This window comes from Rhinopithecus roxellana, chromosome 7, assembly GCF_007565055.1.
Source record: "Rhinopithecus roxellana isolate Shanxi Qingling chromosome 7, ASM756505v1, whole genome shotgun sequence".
NCBI classification, from domain to species: domain Eukaryota; kingdom Metazoa; phylum Chordata; class Mammalia; order Primates; family Cercopithecidae; genus Rhinopithecus; species Rhinopithecus roxellana.
Window position 1 is genome coordinate 556,119 of NC_044555.1, and position 20,440 is coordinate 576,558.

A 20,440-nucleotide genomic window follows, 5' to 3' on the forward strand; every position below is an offset into this window, starting at 1 on the left:
TTGCTTTTACAATACCTACTCATAGCTCTGTGGTCATGTATACACAAAGTACCAACCGTTCTTAAATCCTAGGATTAAGAAGTGACATGTTGCAAATTTAGAGTACCTTGCTCTTCACCGGTTGTATAGCTAAAGAGTTTTAGTCAGTTTAGAAGTACCATGGGTGGAGCCGGGTACGGTGTCTCACACCTGTAATCCCAGCACTTTGGGAGGCTGAGGCGGGTGGATTGCCTGAGGTCAGGAGTTTCAGAGCAGCCTGGCCAACATAGTGAAATCCTATCTCTACTAAAAATACAAAAAAATTAGCTGGGCATGGTGGTGGGCACCTGTAATCCCAGCTACTAGGGAGGCTGAGACAGGAGAATCGCTTGAACCTGGGAGGTGGCGGTTACAGTGAGCCGAGATCATGCCATTGCACTCCAGGTTGCAGTGAGCCAAGATTGCACCATTGCACTCCAGCCTGGGCAACAAGAGTGAAACTCTGTCTCAAAAAAACAAAACAAAACAAAAAAAAAACAAAACAAGAAGAAGTACCATGGGTCAAATTAGGGTTCCTGTCCCATTTTTCTGCATACATTTAAAGTCTAATGTGATATAGTAAGTACTTTGTCCTTTGGAGATCAGCTATAATCTCAGAACTTAGTATTTCACTTGTGTAGAAGTTACTCTTAAATCAGATTCTGTGACCCAGACAGCCATCCAGAATTTTAGTTCCTCATCTCTAGCTTCCTCATTAAAATATCCAACTGGATGTCCCACTACCCCTTCCAATTCAATTTGCCTAAAGCTAAACTTGTTATCTTTCCTTCAGAGTTCAAGTCCTTTCAGAAATCTCTTAATTCAATCTCCAATCCCATCATTCTCTTAGTTTCTCAGGCTTAAACTTTTGTTATCCTATAGCATTTTCCTTCTCTCTTCTTACACGTCCTATATCCTATAAATTATTCTTAGCTTATACTAGCCTTTCTATTTCCACTGCCACCCTCATTACATTATGCTGAGACTACCCTACAGTGCTGTAACCAGTCTCCTTCCCCAGCTCTCGTCTCTTCCTATCTGCCTTCCAATCTACTCTAAGGTTGAACAGTCTAACTCAACATTTTGCATATGACCCTCACCTCCTCACAACAAACATTTCTTCTAAATTGAATTGACATATAACACCATTCAAAAGTTATTTCTTTCAGCTTCAAAACCATCACTCCAGTATATACATTACTTCCGAACGTGATGTGAGGTGAACCACATTTCTTGCCTACACACTGTTCTCATTTCTGTTCTAGTTCCTTACTTACGACTTGTACATTGAAAGCACCTAGATTTCTGTTGTTATTCTGGATGAGTAATGGCAGGACAACCCTAAATCCCAAGTATTTATGTGACTCTTTTAAGGAAAAGAAATATTCAAAAATAATCTAAAGGAAGAAAAATATAAATATTCTAAACATTCGTCTTGTATCTGTGTTACATTGCCATTGTATCAGTTTTGCTTGAAATAAGAATGTAGAGATTAGATATTAGTTTTAATTTATGACATTCGGCAATTGTAAACAATTTATTTGTGTTACTTTATTCTTGTAGAATCTGTATAGTTTTCCAAAATTAAAATTAAAATTGCGTTTTAAGCCACAGAGGATTCTTCTTAGTTATATTTGAGTCAACAATCGTTTTTAAAATTTTAATTTGAAAATTAAGGAAAGATCCAACTAGGATTGTGAGTCCAGCAGACATACTGTGTGAGCACACAGCTGTGGCATATCTGTGGAATGGATAATGGTGGCATATTTTGATGCTTGTGGAACTTATTCCCATCACTGTAAACAATGATTGGTAGGTTTATTTCAACAGATTTATTTTCCCTTCGGCTATTACAAGAATAAAGCAGAGACCTAAGGTCTGGCATATGAATCTTACAAATGAGGGGTTTTTAACTAGGAGCAACTCTGAAAGCTTCTTACATTCTTGGGACAGTCTGCAGTCAAAGATTGAATGACAAAAGCCTCATATCTTGGCTGGGCACGGTGGCTCACACCTGTAATCCCTCACTTTGGGAGGCTGAGGTGGGCGGATCACCTGAGGTCAGGAGTTCAAGACCATCCTGGCCAACATGGCGAAATCCCATCTGTACTAAAAATACAAAAATTAGCCAGGCATGGTGGTGCGTGCCTGTAATCCCAGCTACTTGAGAGGCTTAGGCAGGAGAATCACCTGAACCTGAGAGGTGAAGGTTGCAGCAGGCTGAGATCACGCCACAGCACTCTAGCCTAGGCGATAGAGTGAGACTCCGTCAAAAAAAAAAAAAAAAAAAAAAAAGAAAAGAAAAAAAAAAAAGAAAAGAAAGAAAAGTCTCATGTCTCTTCATTGACCAAATACAATCTCTTAACTAGCACAGCATTGATGCATTTCAGCCATCTCACAAAACTTCCCTTTTATCATTCTGAAATCGTTTTCTCTTTCCCAAGAGACTGATAGACAAAGCAGCTTTGTATATTCATGTCCAGGTTCTTGTGCATTATTAGGAAACAGGTAGGAAAGCTACCCTCATACAGAAGCTATGTACATAATATTTGTGGAAGAGGAAAACCATGTATGGGTGCTAAGAAGATAAGATAGTGCCTCTGACAGTTCTACTTGATGTTTCTTAAACCTACATTATAATGAAAACTCAGGTAAATTAATTTGTATTGACTACTGAAAATGAAACAGGAGTATACTTGAATAAGTATTGAATTGTTTTTTCAGGTCATTTACCTCAAGACTCACAAAGAACATATTATCTAATATAATTCATGGCCAAACCATGATGTAAATGGAGCTAAGGTCAGAATTAGATTCTTTAGGGACCTGAAGAAAAAACATGGCTATGACCCTAAAACCAATCTGCTCTTTTCTGATACAAAGAAATAGTGGGAAAAAAAAACCGATACTAAAAACAAACACATAAACAAAAAACTCTTTAACTATCCAACTACCTATGCAACAGCTTTCTATAAAATAAAACAGAATGGGAAAAAAAGGCTCAAAATCATGAATTGAACCAATGAAACATACGGGTTGGTCCAGCATTGCAACCAGATGTCATCTTAATAAAAACGAACACTATTAGCTCTTTGATGATTAATAATAGTCAATACTGTTATCACACTTCAAATATGACTCTTTAGACTGGGTTACTAATATATACAATCAACCTGCATTTTTCCTCTTTTTCTGGATTTGACAGGAAAAGTGGTGTAACATGGAGCAAGATTAAAAGTGTAAGAGAACCTCAGATTTACATTCTAGTTCCAGCCCTGCCCTTTCTTAGTTGTGTGACCTTGAGCAAATCAGCTAACCTCTCTGAATCCTATCCCTTCACTTGAAAGTGTATAAAAATGGCACTTATACATGATAATTTTATAAATACATTTATATATGGCATATATAATTAATACTTATGTAATGTGACAGTATTGAAGATAATATAATATATAATGTGTTTATATACTATTTACATATTACATATTAATATAATGTATTTCTATTAACATAAATGCATGTTTATTTGTTTAAATTATACATGAAAATCTTATAATTAAAAATTTTACATATAATTAATATATCACAAAGTTCTATATTATATATAATAAATTTATATATAAATCATATCTATACACACAATGCTTTGTAATGTGTTTGGGGTCATAAAAGAGTACTACAATCATTATTATGTTTTTGGTCAACTTTACAAGTAAAAGCTTCTTAATCAATATTAAACTATGGGCAAATATAATGCTGCTGCCTTCTAATGTAATTTACTTTAGGAAAAGCAATTGATGAGATAAAAGGTCTTTCTCTTTTTTCATTTTTATTTTTGTGAGACAGAGCCTCGCTCTGTCACCAGGCTGGAGTGCAGTGGCGCGATCTCAGCTCACTGCAACCTCCGACTCCCTAGTTCAAGTGATTCTCCTCCTCAGCCTCCCGAGTAGCTGGGACTACAGGCACACACCACCATGCCCAGCTAATTTTTGTATTTTTAGTAGAGACGGGGTTTCACCATGTTGGCCAGAATGGTCTCTATCTCCTGACCTCGTGATCTTTCTGTCTTGGCCTCCCAAAGTGCTAGGATTACAGGCATTAGCCCCTGCACCCACACAAGGTCTTTCTCTTTTTAACTTTGTTTGCAATACCTAGCTTGCCTTCATGCTATTATATGAGGTTAGCATTAATTTTCCATTGGAGCAGATTGCCTACAAGCACACACATACAAATAGCACACTGAGGAGGAAGGAACCAGTGCTTAAGTTCTTGTTTCTGAAAGGTAATAGAGCTTTTCTCATTACTGCAAATACATGAAAGAATGAACAACATTGCAAGCACAGACGTTCCATACATTCTCTCATCAAGCAGCCCTATCACTGCCTTAGTATTTTTTGTTGTTGTTCAGCATTATTGATTTTTCCAACAATTGAGTTTGTTTGCAATAAGCTGAACCGGAGCATAACCTTCACTAATTAGAAAAAATGTATGGGTATTAGCTTAAGGAAGCAATAACACTTCTTGTATGTTTTCTGTTGAAACTCAGGATGATGTTTTGGAGGAGTGCTATTGTTTCTTTTCCCCCTTGTGACAATGTTGTTAAGTATGATGCAAAAAGTCCAAAGATCCTTTAAATAATTTGCATCCATTCTAGAAGGAAAAGAACTACAAAGGGGCCAGGCGTAAATGGATGTGAAAATAGCAACTTAGAATAGAATTATTTGCCATTACTCTCTCTGCATACCTCTAAGCCTTTGTCCCTATTTACAATTGTTTTTATATTTTGGTCCACTTTCAAAGTGAACACCTTAAGGATCTTCTTTGTTTTAACTATAACATTTAGAAAATATTCCTTGATTCATATTTATATTTGCTGGGTAATTATCATTTATAAAATCATAGTTGAACTAAGAAGCTAGAAAAAAGTACATGTGTGATTGATTCACTGTTTAGTTTTTCACCATTTCTGGTCAGGCTGATTGAATTGGCCAGTGCAGATTTCTTCAACTCAGCAAAGCTTAATCATGTAAGTAATTTCAATTATATAATAAATAAAAGCTGCTTTGCCTCAACATATTCAGTGATTAAAAATGACTCGTTTTTTAAAATTTTCAAATCTGACAATATTCCTTGAAAGAAATAATTTGTGATAGAAATAAATTGAAAATGGGGAATACAATGGTCATTGAGGTGCAAACCAATGCAACAGAATAAAGTTAGCATGAAATTTGAAATTATTGACCAGAAATCAAAGTAACTATAAAAATATAGATGTTATTAGGGAAATCTCTAGTAGGAAAAGAAAGCCAGAAATTATCACATAGGCATTACCATGAGATGTCATTCTAACTCTTAAATAGAGCTAAAGACGAGAGCATCATGACTCTACCATTCATATGAAAGAGACTAAATAGAGAATGATATTGAATCCATTTCCTTTTAAAAACCTTAACAGCATAGGGTAAGTATTTGGTGATGGATTCTTGGCTGCAGAAAATTCCTCATGATAAATAGGGTGCTATCATTAAATATCACAAATGCTAAATGCTAGGAATACATTAATTCCTCCAAGTCCAATTCCCTGAAAGTCATCTTATTTTCTGAAAATCATTATCATAAAGGGAATTCTGTATGTGACATCTGAGAGTAAGCATGTTTAGAAGTGTCTCAAGAGTACATGACAGTAATAAATTCAGGAAGGTAAGACAAGAATTATCCAGTCTTTGCAGGGGCAAAAATGACCCTTCTCTTTATTCCTTAATTTAATTTTATTTATTGTGTGTGTGTGTGTGTGTGTGAGAGATGGAGTTTGGCTCTTCTTGCCCAGGCTGGAGTGCAATGGCTGAGTCTTGGCTCACTGCAACCTCTGCCTCCTGGGTTCAAGCGATTCTTCTGTCTCAGCCTCCCAAGTCGCTGGGATTACAGGCATCCACCAACACGCCCGTCTAATTTTTGTATTTTTAGTAGAGACGGGGTTTCACCATGTTGGCCAGGCTGGTCTCGAACTCCTCACCTCAGGTGATCCACCCACCTCGGCCTCCCAAAGTACTGGGATTACAGGCATGAGCCAACATACCCAGCCCTATTCTTTAATTTTTAAATAGCTTTGGCCTTCACTCCTATATATAAAAGTATACTGCTGATGAGGAATATATACCTCATTTAAAATGTGTGCTTTAAAGTCGAGTCTCTGCTGTCTACCATACCAATGTAGGTTTTGGTCACTATCAAGTTATTTTCATTCTCCGCATGTAAAACTGCCATGTTCTTCATGATTTTTTTCTATACATATGGTCACTATCAAGTTATTTTCGTTCTCTGTGCTTAAAACTGCCATGTTCTTCATGATTTTTTTCTGTACATACACAGTCATTGCTAAGATAAACATTATTTTTAGACATCAAAATTCCTAGCTTATTATTTTACATCATATTAATACAATTGTCAAGAGACAATTTTATGTTTCTTAATTCATGTTTTCTCTTTGTAATCTGAGTTCCCCAAATAAGAGAAATATTAATAATGATGGCATATTTTGGCACTTGTGGAATTAACTAGCAATATGTAAATTTCTAAATAGCATACTGTTAAAATGCTTCTATTCTTCAAACTGTAATAATTTGCTGAGAAATTATAATAATAAATTTTAAGAATTTTTTGCTAAGTGCAGAGAAATCTTTTGAAATATTAATACATTAGCAAAATGTATCATTTAGGGAAATAATTTTATTATAAGGAAAGAACCTAGAAATTTGATAATAAGCATAATTTAATGAATAATTTTCTGAATGAGTCATTTCTTTGCCATAAAAAGAATTTTTCTCTCTGCGTATGTGTGAAGCAAGTTTCTGTAAAGGAATTCAAAACTTGTAAGGAAAAGAAGCCAAAGAATTACCAAAAAATATTCCTGGGTGTTTTGAGGTTTCATAAGATATTTGATAATGTATTGAATGACTCTCTTTGTGAAACATTTAGTAGCAGACAGTCCAGGAAAAAGCTCATTTTTTTTTTTTGAGACAAATTCTCACTCTGTCACCTAGACTGGAGTGCAGTGGCACGATCTCAGCTCATTGCAACCTCCGACTCCTGAGTTCAAGTGATTCTCATGCCTCAGCCTCCCAAGTAGCTGACATTACAGGCATGTGCCACCATGCCTGGCTAATTTTTGTATTTTTAATAGAGATGGGGTTTTGCCCTGTTGGCCAGGCTGGTCTTGAACTACTGGCCTCAAGTGATCTACCAGTCTTGGCCTTCCAAAGTGCTGGAATTACAGGCGTGAGCTGCTGCACCCAGCTGAAAGCTCATACTTTACTAATCATGAAACCCTATATTTAAAAAAAAACAATAAATTATTAGGCTGGTCTTTTCCAGTGATATAGCCAAAGCACCAGACCAGCAAGTGAAACATAATAGGCCCTCAATAAATAATGGTTGAAATAGCCATATGATCAGACTCCACACACAAAGGCTGAACTGAATTGAGGTAATTCAGGATAGAACTCACTGGATAATCAAGCACATAATATTGGCTTTAATTATGTAGCTGTTTCAGAATTGAGAGGTGATGAAGGGACTCGAACAGCTTGATGCTCTGGCTACTGGGCTGTTTGGATGGCTATGCGCTCTTTGCTCTTACTCCATTGTGAATTTCCGAAGCTGAGACAGCCTTAATTAGATGTGAGTCCGATATGATAAATATGTTGTTATGGTGAATATAAATGTTTTATACAACAATAATATTTCATGCCAATTAAAAGTAAATTCCAAATACTCTGCCAATAAAATTGAAAATACCATTATTCCATTGGCGTGTCCATGGTGGCATAAATAATGCATATTTATTTATTTATCAAGAGGGCTCTTATTGAACACCCTGAGCTTTCTAGCAGCTATCTCCCTTGTGCAGTGTGCCAGCTCATTAGGAAGACTACGAAGTTACAATGGAGTCATCCTGAAATGACTTCATTTCAACACAAATTCCATGTAAAAAGATTTTTGGAGAGCCATCTGTCCCTTGAGGTCTAGGTTATCTTTTGGAAATTGGAACTAAATGGATGAAAAGTATAGAAATGCTTTGGTCTTCCAAATACTTTCTTAATCACTTCTAGTTGTAAAAAGAGGAAAAAGTGGCTTTAAGAAAAAATAGTAAATTAAATCAATTCATAAGCTATTTTGTATGATACAGGAGATATTTATAAGAGTAAGCTATTTTGTATGATATTTTGTATAATATTTTATAAGCTATTTTGTATGATATTTTGTATGATATTTTATAAGCTATTTTGTATGATATAGGAGACATTTATAAGAGTAATTGTGACTAGTTATCTTATTGCAAGCCTTCATCTCCACATTTGACTTCACTGGCAGATGTGGCAACTTACAAAACAAATTAGGCCATTTCAAACGCAAGTACTACAGAGCTTGGTTTTTTTCCCCCAATCTTAAGAGATTTCATGGATATTTTAATGTTAGATTTTACAATTTAACATATTAAGATATGATTACTAAAGACTAATTCTTGTCTCTACTACCTCCATGATTTCATTACTGTCATGTGCTGTTGGGACGCTTCTAAAGCCAGAAACAACAACTGTAACAGAATGTGTAGATTACATGCCATTAGTTTCACTGTTCATAATGCCAAGTATATTCCAGAGTATGTGGTGAATGCCTCCAACCTTCATGAAGATATCCTTTTTCCTTTTTTCCATAAAAAGATATCATCGATGGCAACTAGTGTAATGGACAGATCATTCGAAAAGCATATTTGATCATCAAACATTTTCCAGGTCCCAAAAACTTTCTGGAAACACACAATAGAATTTAAACCTAGTAAGAAGGCTGGATGTGAACATGTTGAACTCTAATCCAATAAAATGTACAATAGTAGAGCTATGCAATTAGTATATGGAGACACAGTTGATGATGCCATTTATTTTTCTTTGGGAAGTAATAATTATCACAGCTAATCTTAACTGAGTAATTACTGTGGGTCACATTCTCCTTTAAGTGCTTTAAACGTACTAACAGAGTGAGAGGGAATGGATATTACTTCCATACTTTTAGACTCTAAGATATAATGCATCTTATCCAAAGCCCCATGGGGCTAGTTGGCAGTGGAGCTAAGATTTTAACTTAACTTAGTGGAGCTAAGATTTTAAGATCTAGGGTTCAAAACCTAGATTTTTGGCCCCCAGGCCATACTGCCTTTCTATTTTCCTTCAGAGTCATTTAAGAAAAGTCTGGAGACAAATTGATATTTTTGTTAAAATCTAAAATATAAAGATGACTTCATCATTTAAAGAAAGAATAGAAAGAGAATTTAAACAAAGGACATATAGTGAGCAAAATTAGGAAGAAATGAAAGGGAGAATAAATTGATGGGAAATTACCGAAAGTTTGAGTTGCTAAATTGGAGGGCATGCAAGAAGCAGCATTGCAATGAAATTGTAAAGGGAGATGGAGCCCAGACTAGGAGTCGCCTTGTAGGCCATGAAATGGAAACCATCATTCTTAGCAAACTATCACAAGAAGAGAAAAACCAAACACCGCATGTCCTCACTCATAGGTGGGAACTGAACAATGAGATCACTTGGACTCGGGAAGGGGAACATCACACACCGGGGCCTATCATGGGGAGGGGGGAGGGGGGAGGGATTGCACTGGGGAGTTATACATGATATAAATGATGAATTGATGGGTGCTGACGAGTTGATGGGTGCAGCACACCAACATGGCACAAATATACATATGTAACAAACCTGCACGTTATGCACATGTACCCTAGAAGTTAAAGTATAATAAAAAATAAATAAATAAATAAATAAAAAATAAAAGAAATACGATTTGGGCCTATTCTGTGGGATCCCTTAGGGGATATAGTTAAACTTACTCTTAACATTATACTGACTCCCTAGCCAGGTCAAAGTACAACTTAAGCTGCCAATGAAATATATTGGCTTTAAATTTTTGTCACCATTTTTAAAGTAACTGAAACATTATATAAACATTATATAGACAAAAGAAACCATTTATTCTAAATATTCTTAAGCTGTTTGAATAATGATTGGCCTAAATGTATTCCTTTCACATAAATTATATAAACTCCCTTTGAAATGAAGTATGAGTTAAATAAGCAATTTTTATGTTGAAAAGTTCAGTAATTTTAAAAATTAAAATGCTCTCACTGAAGCTTCCAAATCATGCATACTATATACAATCTTTTGTGTTGTAAATGTCCATGATAAAAGAAAACAAACAAAACAAGACATCAGCACCACCACCACCAATAAAATTTCAATCAGAAGGAATCACTTGGTTTGAAACTTTATGCAGCTCTCAGATAGCCAGACTTTCTTTGTTAAAACCATTCAATACAATGTTTAGGAAGTGTCATGGTTAACAGAAAACATCATGTGCTAATATTAATTTGGAAATTTCTATGTGGTGGCAGAGACCTTATGATGTTCCACTCTCTTGAAAGCTATTCGGGAATAGTGAGTGTTCCTTCTAACTCTTTTATGTGGGGGTATGTGGAATCTTCTAATCTCCAAAGCCACTAGGCTTCTATCCTGACCCTTATTTCCTGATACATGGACCCTCTTCTTAACTCTGGAGTGTTGGACTTTCTCTTTTCTGCCCTTCACTGGTGGCTTGGTTTAGTTTTCTGGTAACTGCATTTCTTCCTGAGCACATCCAGAATCTTCTCAGAGGAGGCAATCATTCCATTATTTCCTTGTGACACCTCAATTCTCCATCTCCTTACCCAAAGAGCCTCCTTTATGTGTCACTTCCCCTTTGAAGTTATCTTTTCCTTCTTAGAAAACTTTTTGTTTCTATTTTAAGAAAAGCTGGGTAACATAAGAACATGAAGCATTAAGAAGCAGATGGTAAATTGATTAGACATAAGATGCTTCATATTTGTATCCTCTGTCCTATTTTCCACTTTTTCTTCAGAAAATTGTCCATGACTTTGTATTCATAGCTGTTTTTCACTTGACATATCAAGAATCAATGTTTAGGAAACAAATAATTGTAAGTACTTACATTGAGTTGTGTATCAAAAGATATTTAATTTTCAGGTTAAATTTATAATATGAATAGCTATGGTATAATTTTGAGAAAAAAATCATTTTTAGTCATTACAGATATTTATTAATGGCCACACTAGGAAACAAAGATTATGAGCCTCATATAAGATACATTTTTGGAACTTTCAAAGGAATACACAGTATTTCATTAGGTCAGTAGGTCTTTCCCTCCTTAGGTATTGATACACCTACAAGTGTAATGATGAGGCATTTCTAATTTGGTAAAAATAATTAAAGTTCATTTTTGTGAACAACTTAGTTTTTAACCAATTAGAATCTACTTAGATATATTCTATTATTACATCACCCTAAGATTTTTACAATCTGATAAATGCTATTTTTCATGAGGAAGAGTGATAGAATTAGAGCCACAGTCTAGCTGGTGTAGTTATAGCCATGGAACGAAACATATGTGCCTGCCATTTTCTCAGGTATCTCATTGAAAAAAAGGATAAGAAAAGCTGATCCAGAATAGGTTACTAAGCATCATCCGTAAGTTGAGAATTGGTTCTCAAACAATAACTTTGAATCAGCAGAAATCCAATGTTTGCTAAAAGCTATGCATGAAGAGTTAAAGTAGTTGATCTCCTCAACTCTAGTCTCTTGTTATTTTTGTATTAAAAAGTCAAATGCTTGCTTTGTTCTGAAATTAATATACATATAAACACATATATACATATATATACACATATGAAATAGAACCGGAATATGTGGATTATATCAGAGCAAGTGATAATCTAAATCTAGATCCTAGTTAATATTTCAACAAATATGGACTAAAAGCCTACTATGTGGTCACAAAATATTGATACAGCTGTAAATAAATTAGGTATAATTCCTTCTAAAATGTTCAGTCTACAGTGGAGACAGCCATTAAATAAATTATCATATACTAACCAAAATAAATAAATGCTTATCATTACTGAATTTCTGATGTTCCTGCAACAACAATGTGGAAAACAACTATATGTATAAATTTACTACTGAATATGGTAGTTATCCTTTAAAAGACAATTTAATGGCTTCTTGGCCTTTTGGCTAAGATCAAGTGTAGTATCTGTTCTTATCCATTTAAAAGACAATGTACCATAATACCTGAGGAAGAACATATATTTTATAATAACATAAATACATGTTCTAAAATAAAAATTAAGCATTCTAACAAGTGATTTTACTTTTAGGCATGTAACTTCAAAAATATGGAAAAATGGACGCTCTGTGTGGTGGCCCAAACCTGTAATCCCAGTGTTTTGGGAGACCGAGGTGGGAAGATCACTTGAGGCCAGGAGTTTGAGACTAGCCTGGGTAACATAGTGAGACCCATTTCTACCATATTATTTTTTAATTAGCTGGGTATGGTGGTTCACACCTGTATTCCTATCTACTTGGGAGGCTGAGGCAGGTGGATCACTTAAACCCAGGAGTTTCAGGTTGTAGTGAGCTATGATCACACAGCTGTACTCCAGCCTGGACAACAGAGCGAGAGCTTGTCTCTCAAAAAAACACGAAAAAATGCAACTACCTATATCTGTGCCTATCTGTCATATATATATATATATATATATATTAGGTCCCACAGATGTAAAAATTTTTAATGTACTTTTATTGTAAATAAACACTGCTGGATTTAGATATCAAAAATAATGCAGATTAAGACTTGATAGGCCGGGCGCACGGGCTCACGCCTGTAATCCCAGCACTTTGGGAGGCCAAGGCAGGTGGATCACAAGGTCAGGAGATAGAGACCATCCTGGCCAACATGGTGAAACCCCGTCTCTACTAAAAATGCAAAAATTAGTCGAGCATGGTGGTGTGCACCTGTAGTCCCAGCTACTCAGGAGGCTGAGGCAGGAGAATCCCTTGAACCCAGGAGGTGGAGGTTGCAGTGAACCGAGATCACGCCACTGCACTCCAGCCTGGGGGACAAGGCGAGATTCTGTCTCAAAAAAAAAAAAAAAAAAAAAGAATTGATAAACATTAGAAAGTTAACTGAGGGAAGTCATCAAATCCACTTCCTTAAATAGGTAAGATTCTCCTTCGATAGTGCTAATTCCTTTGAGAATACTTGAATGAAAGGAGATGAGCATTCATGTATTATTTGAATATTAAATCAATGCTTTCCTGAGTAACCTTGGTGATACGGTCCTTTCACATCTGAGAGTATATTTTACATCCCCAGATATTCTACCTTAATTGCAATTTTTCCTCCAGTTGGTTTAGAAATGGTACAGAGGAGAGTTAATAAAATTAATCACTCTAAATTTGAGCCACTTATTCTTTTATCCTATGTAAGTAAAATAACTGAAAACGAAGCAGCTAGCTTTACCCTATGGTCTCAAACATATGAGTTAAAAGACATAATCAAAGCTATCAATGTGTTCAATATATTTTTCCTTAACATCATTAATCTATTCCCTGTAAGGTTGGAGTTTATAAAATGAGACTCTGTAAAGAGAGAGATACCTTGTCTAAATCAAAGTGTGTGTTTTGTGACATAGTAGAATAGATTGATAAGTTAACTAAAATCAGGTAATTCCAGGTAGATTGGCTTAACATGTCCAAAACATTCTGTGCAAGTTAAATGACTGGTAAGTAAAATGATGGGACTCATGAAAGTTAATTTTATTATCAGTCAAAAATACATAAAATAATTTCAATACTGTTACTACCTCACTTGAGTAGGTGTTTCTCAGAAGCACTTGCTTCATTATTTATTTGTCATCATTCCTAATAAACAGGTACTTGAGTTCATGTCATCTAAAAATAAATGGCCTACCCGACAGGGAAAACTGATGTAGGCATATACTCACCCAACATTTAATTACCTGAATCCATTTCAATGACTTCCTTTTCTATTCAAATAACCAGCTTGGAATTTGATTTACTAAAATTAACTTTTGTGGTATTGTTTCAGCAAAGGACAGCCTTTTGTGTGACAACCTAGAATATTTAGCTACTAAAAGACCTACCATATTTTACTCCCACTGAGAATTATTCGTTATCTAATATCACTTATAGACTTCATGTAAATCAAATAATTATTTCTGGCTCTGCATGGTGTAAGGATGATTAAACACTTGTCAAGCTATCAGAAGAATAAGGCCATTTCCCAGCATGGAATGACGTTATTTATTCCAGGCCTGATGCTTGGTACCAGAACTGACCCTTAATAATAATATTCATGACCTGGGAGTGGGAGGGGAGAAATCATTTAGAATGATTAGTCTTATCACAATCCTAAGGCATTAGAATTTTCAACAATGCTGAAATAATTGTGCAACTTTAAGGAAACGTATAAGAAGATAACTAAATTATCACTGAACTCACTGAAGTTAGTGAATACTATGCAGTGCTAATCATGTATGGCTTCTCAAAAGCATTTAATACTGTTGACAGCTGTCCTCTTGAGATGCTGTACCTACTTCCCTCTCTGTTCTTCAACTTTTTCTCTATTCCTTTGCTGTCTCTTTGGCTGGTCGTCTGTATTTTGTTCCTCCATTACATATTTGAATCCTGTGATTTGTCATGCATTATCTTTGCTTTTCATTTTGCTTGCTGTTCTGGTAAATTCTACTCCTTCAAGTGTGTTTACTGCTTTTCATATATTCTTTAGGCAAGATCTTTTTCTTGACCTTCAAGCCCGTATCAGCACACCAGGAGAAATCTCCCACTGATAACTCAAATTCATCCTGGATAAATTGATCTCATTATCTATCATTCAAAACTGACTTTTCATAATATATGACTCCAAAATTCTTATAGTCGTGTAGCAAAATTCCTGGCCATTATCCTCCCTCACAGTCCCATCCATTAAAATCTGATGAGTGAACTGAAATACTACTCAAAACTCTATCCTGGGTCTTCTTTCCCCACTACCCTGACTCATGTTCCTATTACCTGTCCATTATCACCATTCCAAAAGACTCCCTGCCTGAATTCTTGCACATCTATAATCCAGCTTCCCAAGTGTGTTTTTTAATACACAGAAATGATTAGCCACAACAGCCTTCAACTATACAAGACTACCTAAAGTCCAAACATACTAACTTGACATAAGTATCCTTTGTGGTCATATGTTGAGCCTCCTTTCCAGCCTTCTTTAGCTTGGTCACCTTTGTGCTCTAAGTTTCAGCTATACTAGGCTACCAAGGCATAGCAGGATGTTTCACACCTATGTGCATGAGCATGATGTGTATGTGCATGGACACATGTGTTTTACACAATTCTCACTGCTTATAAAACACACTGCATCAGCTATCTATTGTTACATAACAAATTAGCACAAATTTAATGGCTTAAAACAATACACATTTATTATTTCACAGTTTCTGTAGGTTAGAAACCTGGGCATGGCCATGCTGGGTCCTTTGCTTCAGAGTGTCTCACAGACTGCAATAAAGGTGTCAGTCAGGACTACAGTCTCATCTGAAGGCTCAACTGGGGAAGGATCTGCTTCTATATTCACTCAGTGGTTGTTGGCAGAATTTAATTTCTCAAGGCCTTCATTCCTAACTAGCTGTTGGCCAGAGGCCTCTTTTAGTTCCTTACTACCACGGCTTCTCTATAGGCAGCTGCCTCGTAAGTGTGGCAGCTGCTTCATCAAAGCCAACAGTAGAGAGAGTCTTTTTGCAAGATGAAGTTCACAATCTTACATAACCTAATCACTAAAGTGATATCCCATCATCTTTGCCATTTTCTATTGTGTAGGCCACTAGGTTTAGCCCACTCTGAACAAGTTGGAATTACACAAAGATGCAACTATTAGGAGGTTGGGATTATGAGGAGCCATTTCAGAATTGACCACACCCACCAACCCCCACCTTCCTTTACCCCCATCCACCTGACAACACCTGCTCAAATTATTGAAGACTCGTGTGACTTATCAAGACCTCAGTTTTTCAACATTTCCCAACAAACCCACCCTGAAGTTGGTTACTCCCTTCTTCATACTCCGAATACACCTCTAATATTATTTTTCAATTATTGTTTACATAGTTTTCTCTCCCGTCAATACTTTGAGAACAAAAAATGTAGTGTATTATTTTCTACTCTGTGGTAAGATTATCAGTCCAAAGAAGTGCTCATTAAATGTTGAATAATAAGTAAGTAAAACCACAAATATTAAATACATAAAATTATCTGGAAACAGGTAATTACCCCAGGGATAATTGACAGCCAATGATGTGTTTAACATCTGAATGTATCATTTACTTTAGGTAGAGTACAAATGGTAATCTTCTGTGAGTGACATCACAAAGTGACAGATGTGAATGTCTCTATTATTTTTAAGTTCTTTCAATGAGAAACAACTATAAAATGAAATGCCATGTGGATAATATAGTATAGCGGTTAAGATCACAGGCTTTAGCATCAGTCAATGGGATCAAATCTCACTTCTACCACTTATTAACTGTATGGTTTTGGACAAGTTACTTTAACCTCTCTGTTCCTTTCTTTACTGGTCTGTGAAATGGGGTCTGAAATTGTACCTACCTCATAGGGCTGTTATAAAGATTAAATACAATTATTTATGGAAAGCAGGTAATAAAGACCTAGTGTGTATTTGCCTCTCAGTAAATGCCAATCATTATTATCTCCTAATATACTGAAATAGAGAGATATTCATGATATGAAACTTGGAGAGATGTATGTAAGTTGTTAATTATCTTTAATATATACATAGATATATACACTTAGTTCATCTATATGTTTGTATATGGGAAAACTGGGAAGTATACACAGATTTTTAACAATGATTATTTCCAGGAATTAGGGAAGAGGTAAGGGCAGGTAACTTTATTTTTGTATTTTGCAGATTATTGTATTATTTGAATTATTCTAAATAAGCATATATCACTTTTTTTTTTTTTTTTTTGAGACGGAGTTTCACTCTTATCGCTCAGGCTGGAGTGCAATGGCACTATCTTGGCTCACTGGAACCTCTGCCTCCTGGGTTCAAGCGATTCTCCTGTCTCAGCCTCCTGAGTAGCTGGAATTACAGGCACCCACCAGCACGCCTGGCTAATTGTTGTAGTTTTTTTTTTTTTTTTTTTTTTTTTTTTTTTTTTTTTTTTTGAGACAGAGTCTTGCTCTGTCACCCAGGCTGGAGTGCAGTGGCATGATCTCGGTTCACTGGAAGCTCCACCTCCCGGGTTCACGCCATTCTCCTGCCTCAGCAGGAGCTGGGACTACAGGTGCCCACCACCACCCCCCGCTAATTTTTTTGTATTTTTTGGTAGAGACAGGGTTTCACCATGTTAACCAAGATGGTCTTGATCTCCTGACCTCGTGATCCACCCGCCTCGGCCTCCCAAAGTGCTGGGATTACAGGCGTGAACCACCACGCCCGGCCTGTTGTAGTTTTAATAGAGACGGGGTTTCAGCACGTTGGTCAGGCTGGTCTCGAACTCCCAACCTCAGGTGATCCACTCGCCTCGGCCTCCCAAAGTGCTAGGATTACAGGCGTGAGCCATTGTGTCCTGCCACGTATATCACTTTTATAATCTGTTATGGATTGGATATATTCTTCCAAAAAGATATGTTGAAATCCTAACCCCCAGTAAGTACCTCAGAATGTTGCTTTATTTGGAAATAAGGACATTAGAGATGTAATTAGTTAAGGTGAGGTTATGCTGGTGTAGAGTGGGCCCTAATTCATTATGATTAGTGTCCTTATAAGAAGAGACACCCAGACACATAGAGAACACCATTGGGTAATGGAGCCAGTGACTGAGTGCTGTAGCCACAAGCCAAGGAATGCTAAGGATTGCTGGCAGAGCACCAAAAGCTAAGAAGAGGCAAGGAAGGATTCCCCTACATGTTTCAAAGGGATCATGGTTCTACCAACACCTTGATTTTGGACTCCTAACCTCCAGAACTCTGAGACAATACATGTCTGTTGTTTTAAGCCATGTCGTTTGTGGTTCTTTGCTACCACAGGTCTAGAAAACTAACAGCCAAAATAAATTAATTAATATTTTTAAGCATATACAAAAAAGAAGAGAAAAGACAGGCAGTTGCATAGCTCATAAAATTATAATCTCTTGAAGTTTAAGCTTCAGGTTCATTTTGACTCTTACCTGTCTAGCCATGCCAATAGAATTATTATTTTTTGACATCCCAGCCAAATATTTGACAAGGAGTTCATAAACTACTGAGAAGTGCTAACAAATATAGGAGCTATATCTTTCTCTTCTGTTCCTCCACGAAATTTCTTCTATCCAATTTCCAATCATGCAAATCGTATCAAGAAGGCAAATGATCCAAGGGTTAAGCTACATTTGATTGGCTGCTGTGACTGCATGTATCTAAAGAGAAGCAGAAAGTAATTTAACTACAGTATGTGACTCAAGTGATACATGTTTTAGGTAAATAATTAGAAACAAAACAAAAAGTCAATTAGTTTCTAGCCTGTCCTTCAACTGTTTAAAATATTACAGCAATAAAACTAATGGAAAGAGAGTTGTTTCCTAACTACATCAGAGTTATTAAAATGTAGAGTCAATTAGAAAAAAATATAATAATGTACATTCATAATTGTTGTTAACAACTCACATCAAATGGACAAACTGTTTGACACCAATATATGTAGGAAAGGTGAAGGCTTCTCAAAAAATGTTTCTTTAATGATGAAACTTTACAATTTTAATTGTTTTTTTAATTAGCATGTTATAGAAGGAGGAGGAAGAGGGTCAAAAACAAAGAACTTTCTTTTCTCAATATGTATAGCCATGGAAGATGGCAGAAGGGAGTGAAAAAATTCAATCATTTTTATTAATAAAACAAATGGAGAAAGCAGTGGAACCAGTAACCCCAATAATGGATCATATATTATTATTTATTTTATTTGCCTATTTCTTTCACAAATATCTAGCTATTCATCAAGTAGACATTCCCTCCAAGGCGCAAAGAAATACTGAAGTTTTAATCTACCATTGTTTAATTCTTTCTTCTGGTGGAAATATTTGTGTTCATAAGAAACTTTCCAAATTAATTAAACATGTTTAAGGTTGATACTGGCCAGAGACTTTCCTGTCTTCCAATTTAAGAGATTTTGACGAACATATGAGAATTACATTACAAAATATGGCAAGACAGGGAAAGAAAATAGAAGAGGGGAAAAGAAAGGAGAGGGAATGAAAGGAGAAAGGAAAGAAGAAAGAAAACTGAAAACGGAAATACAGGCCAGGCACGGTGGCTCACGCCTGTAATCCCAGCACTTTGGGAGGCCGAGGCAGCTGGATCACTTGAGGTCAGGAGTTCGAGACCAGCCTGACCAACATGGTGAAACCCCATCTCTCCAAAAAAATTACAAAAATTGTCCGGGTATGGTGGTATGTGCCTGTAATCCGAGCTACTTGGGAGACTAAGGCAGGAGAATTGCTTGAGCCCTGGAGGTGGAGATTGCAGTGAGCGGAGATCATGCCATTGCACTCCAGCCTGTGCAACAAGAGCAAAACTCTTCTCAAAAAAAAAAAAAAAAAAAAAAAAAAAAAAACAAATTTCCTCTCGTTCATTTCACAAATGTCAAGTATTTGCCATTATTCCTAAGGAAATGAAAAGAAACAAAAACATGTGTCACATTGTTCTGAAATAGTTACTGTTACTTATTACTGAGAGTGCAAACCACCCATGTTTCCTCTTGTGCTTATGCAAAGGTTAAACAGCCTGAGAATTACCTGCACCATGGAAATGTATTCTGGGGTTAATAGAAACAAAGTGTCCATCTTTGAGTTATTTTAACAACTAAACCCTAGAGACCAGAGATAAACTAAAGGAGAGTAAAGAAATATAATTACATTGGACAGTAATGTCATGAAGAGTTAATTGGGATTCAGTGAGTCATAACTTATTTTGAAGATGTGGCATTTTAGAAAACCACCTAGCTTCATTCATATTACCCTCAGACATTAAAGGTGTAATTGTTGTCATTATCGTTTTAATCGGTACTGTAATTTAATGGCTATACACATGGTTGTTGTAAGGTCTTTTAAGCTGTTGGGATTTCAATATTTGACATGTAGCTTGAAAAAATAATTATGACATTTCACACATTTGAGGTTGGCCTTTGCAGTTAATGACAGCACTACCTTTTCAAAATGGTTATTATTGATAGTACAAATACTCAGATACTCAAATACAGAGCTGCCTTCATCTGTACCATAGTTCTTTTTCTTACAGATCTCTGGGATTTCTTAGAAATCACTGGGATTATCTAATCGGGCCAACACTGCCACCATGTTTATGCAGTAGGTAATGTATGGTAGCTATATTGCAAAATACCAAAAGAAAAGCACTTGTAATAGTTCCTACCTGGAAAATAATATTGT

General features: G+C 36.0%; 1 protein-coding gene and 1 pseudogene across 1 annotated transcript in view; both read left to right on the forward strand.

Moving 5' to 3' along the window:
- IL1RAPL1 (interleukin 1 receptor accessory protein like 1) overlaps positions 1-20,440 on the forward strand; it is a 717,019-nt gene that overhangs the window by 493,486 nt on the left and 203,093 nt on the right. The gene's annotated exons all lie outside the window — the stretch shown is intronic.
- Positions 12,130-12,245, forward strand: LOC115898942 (annotated as a pseudogene).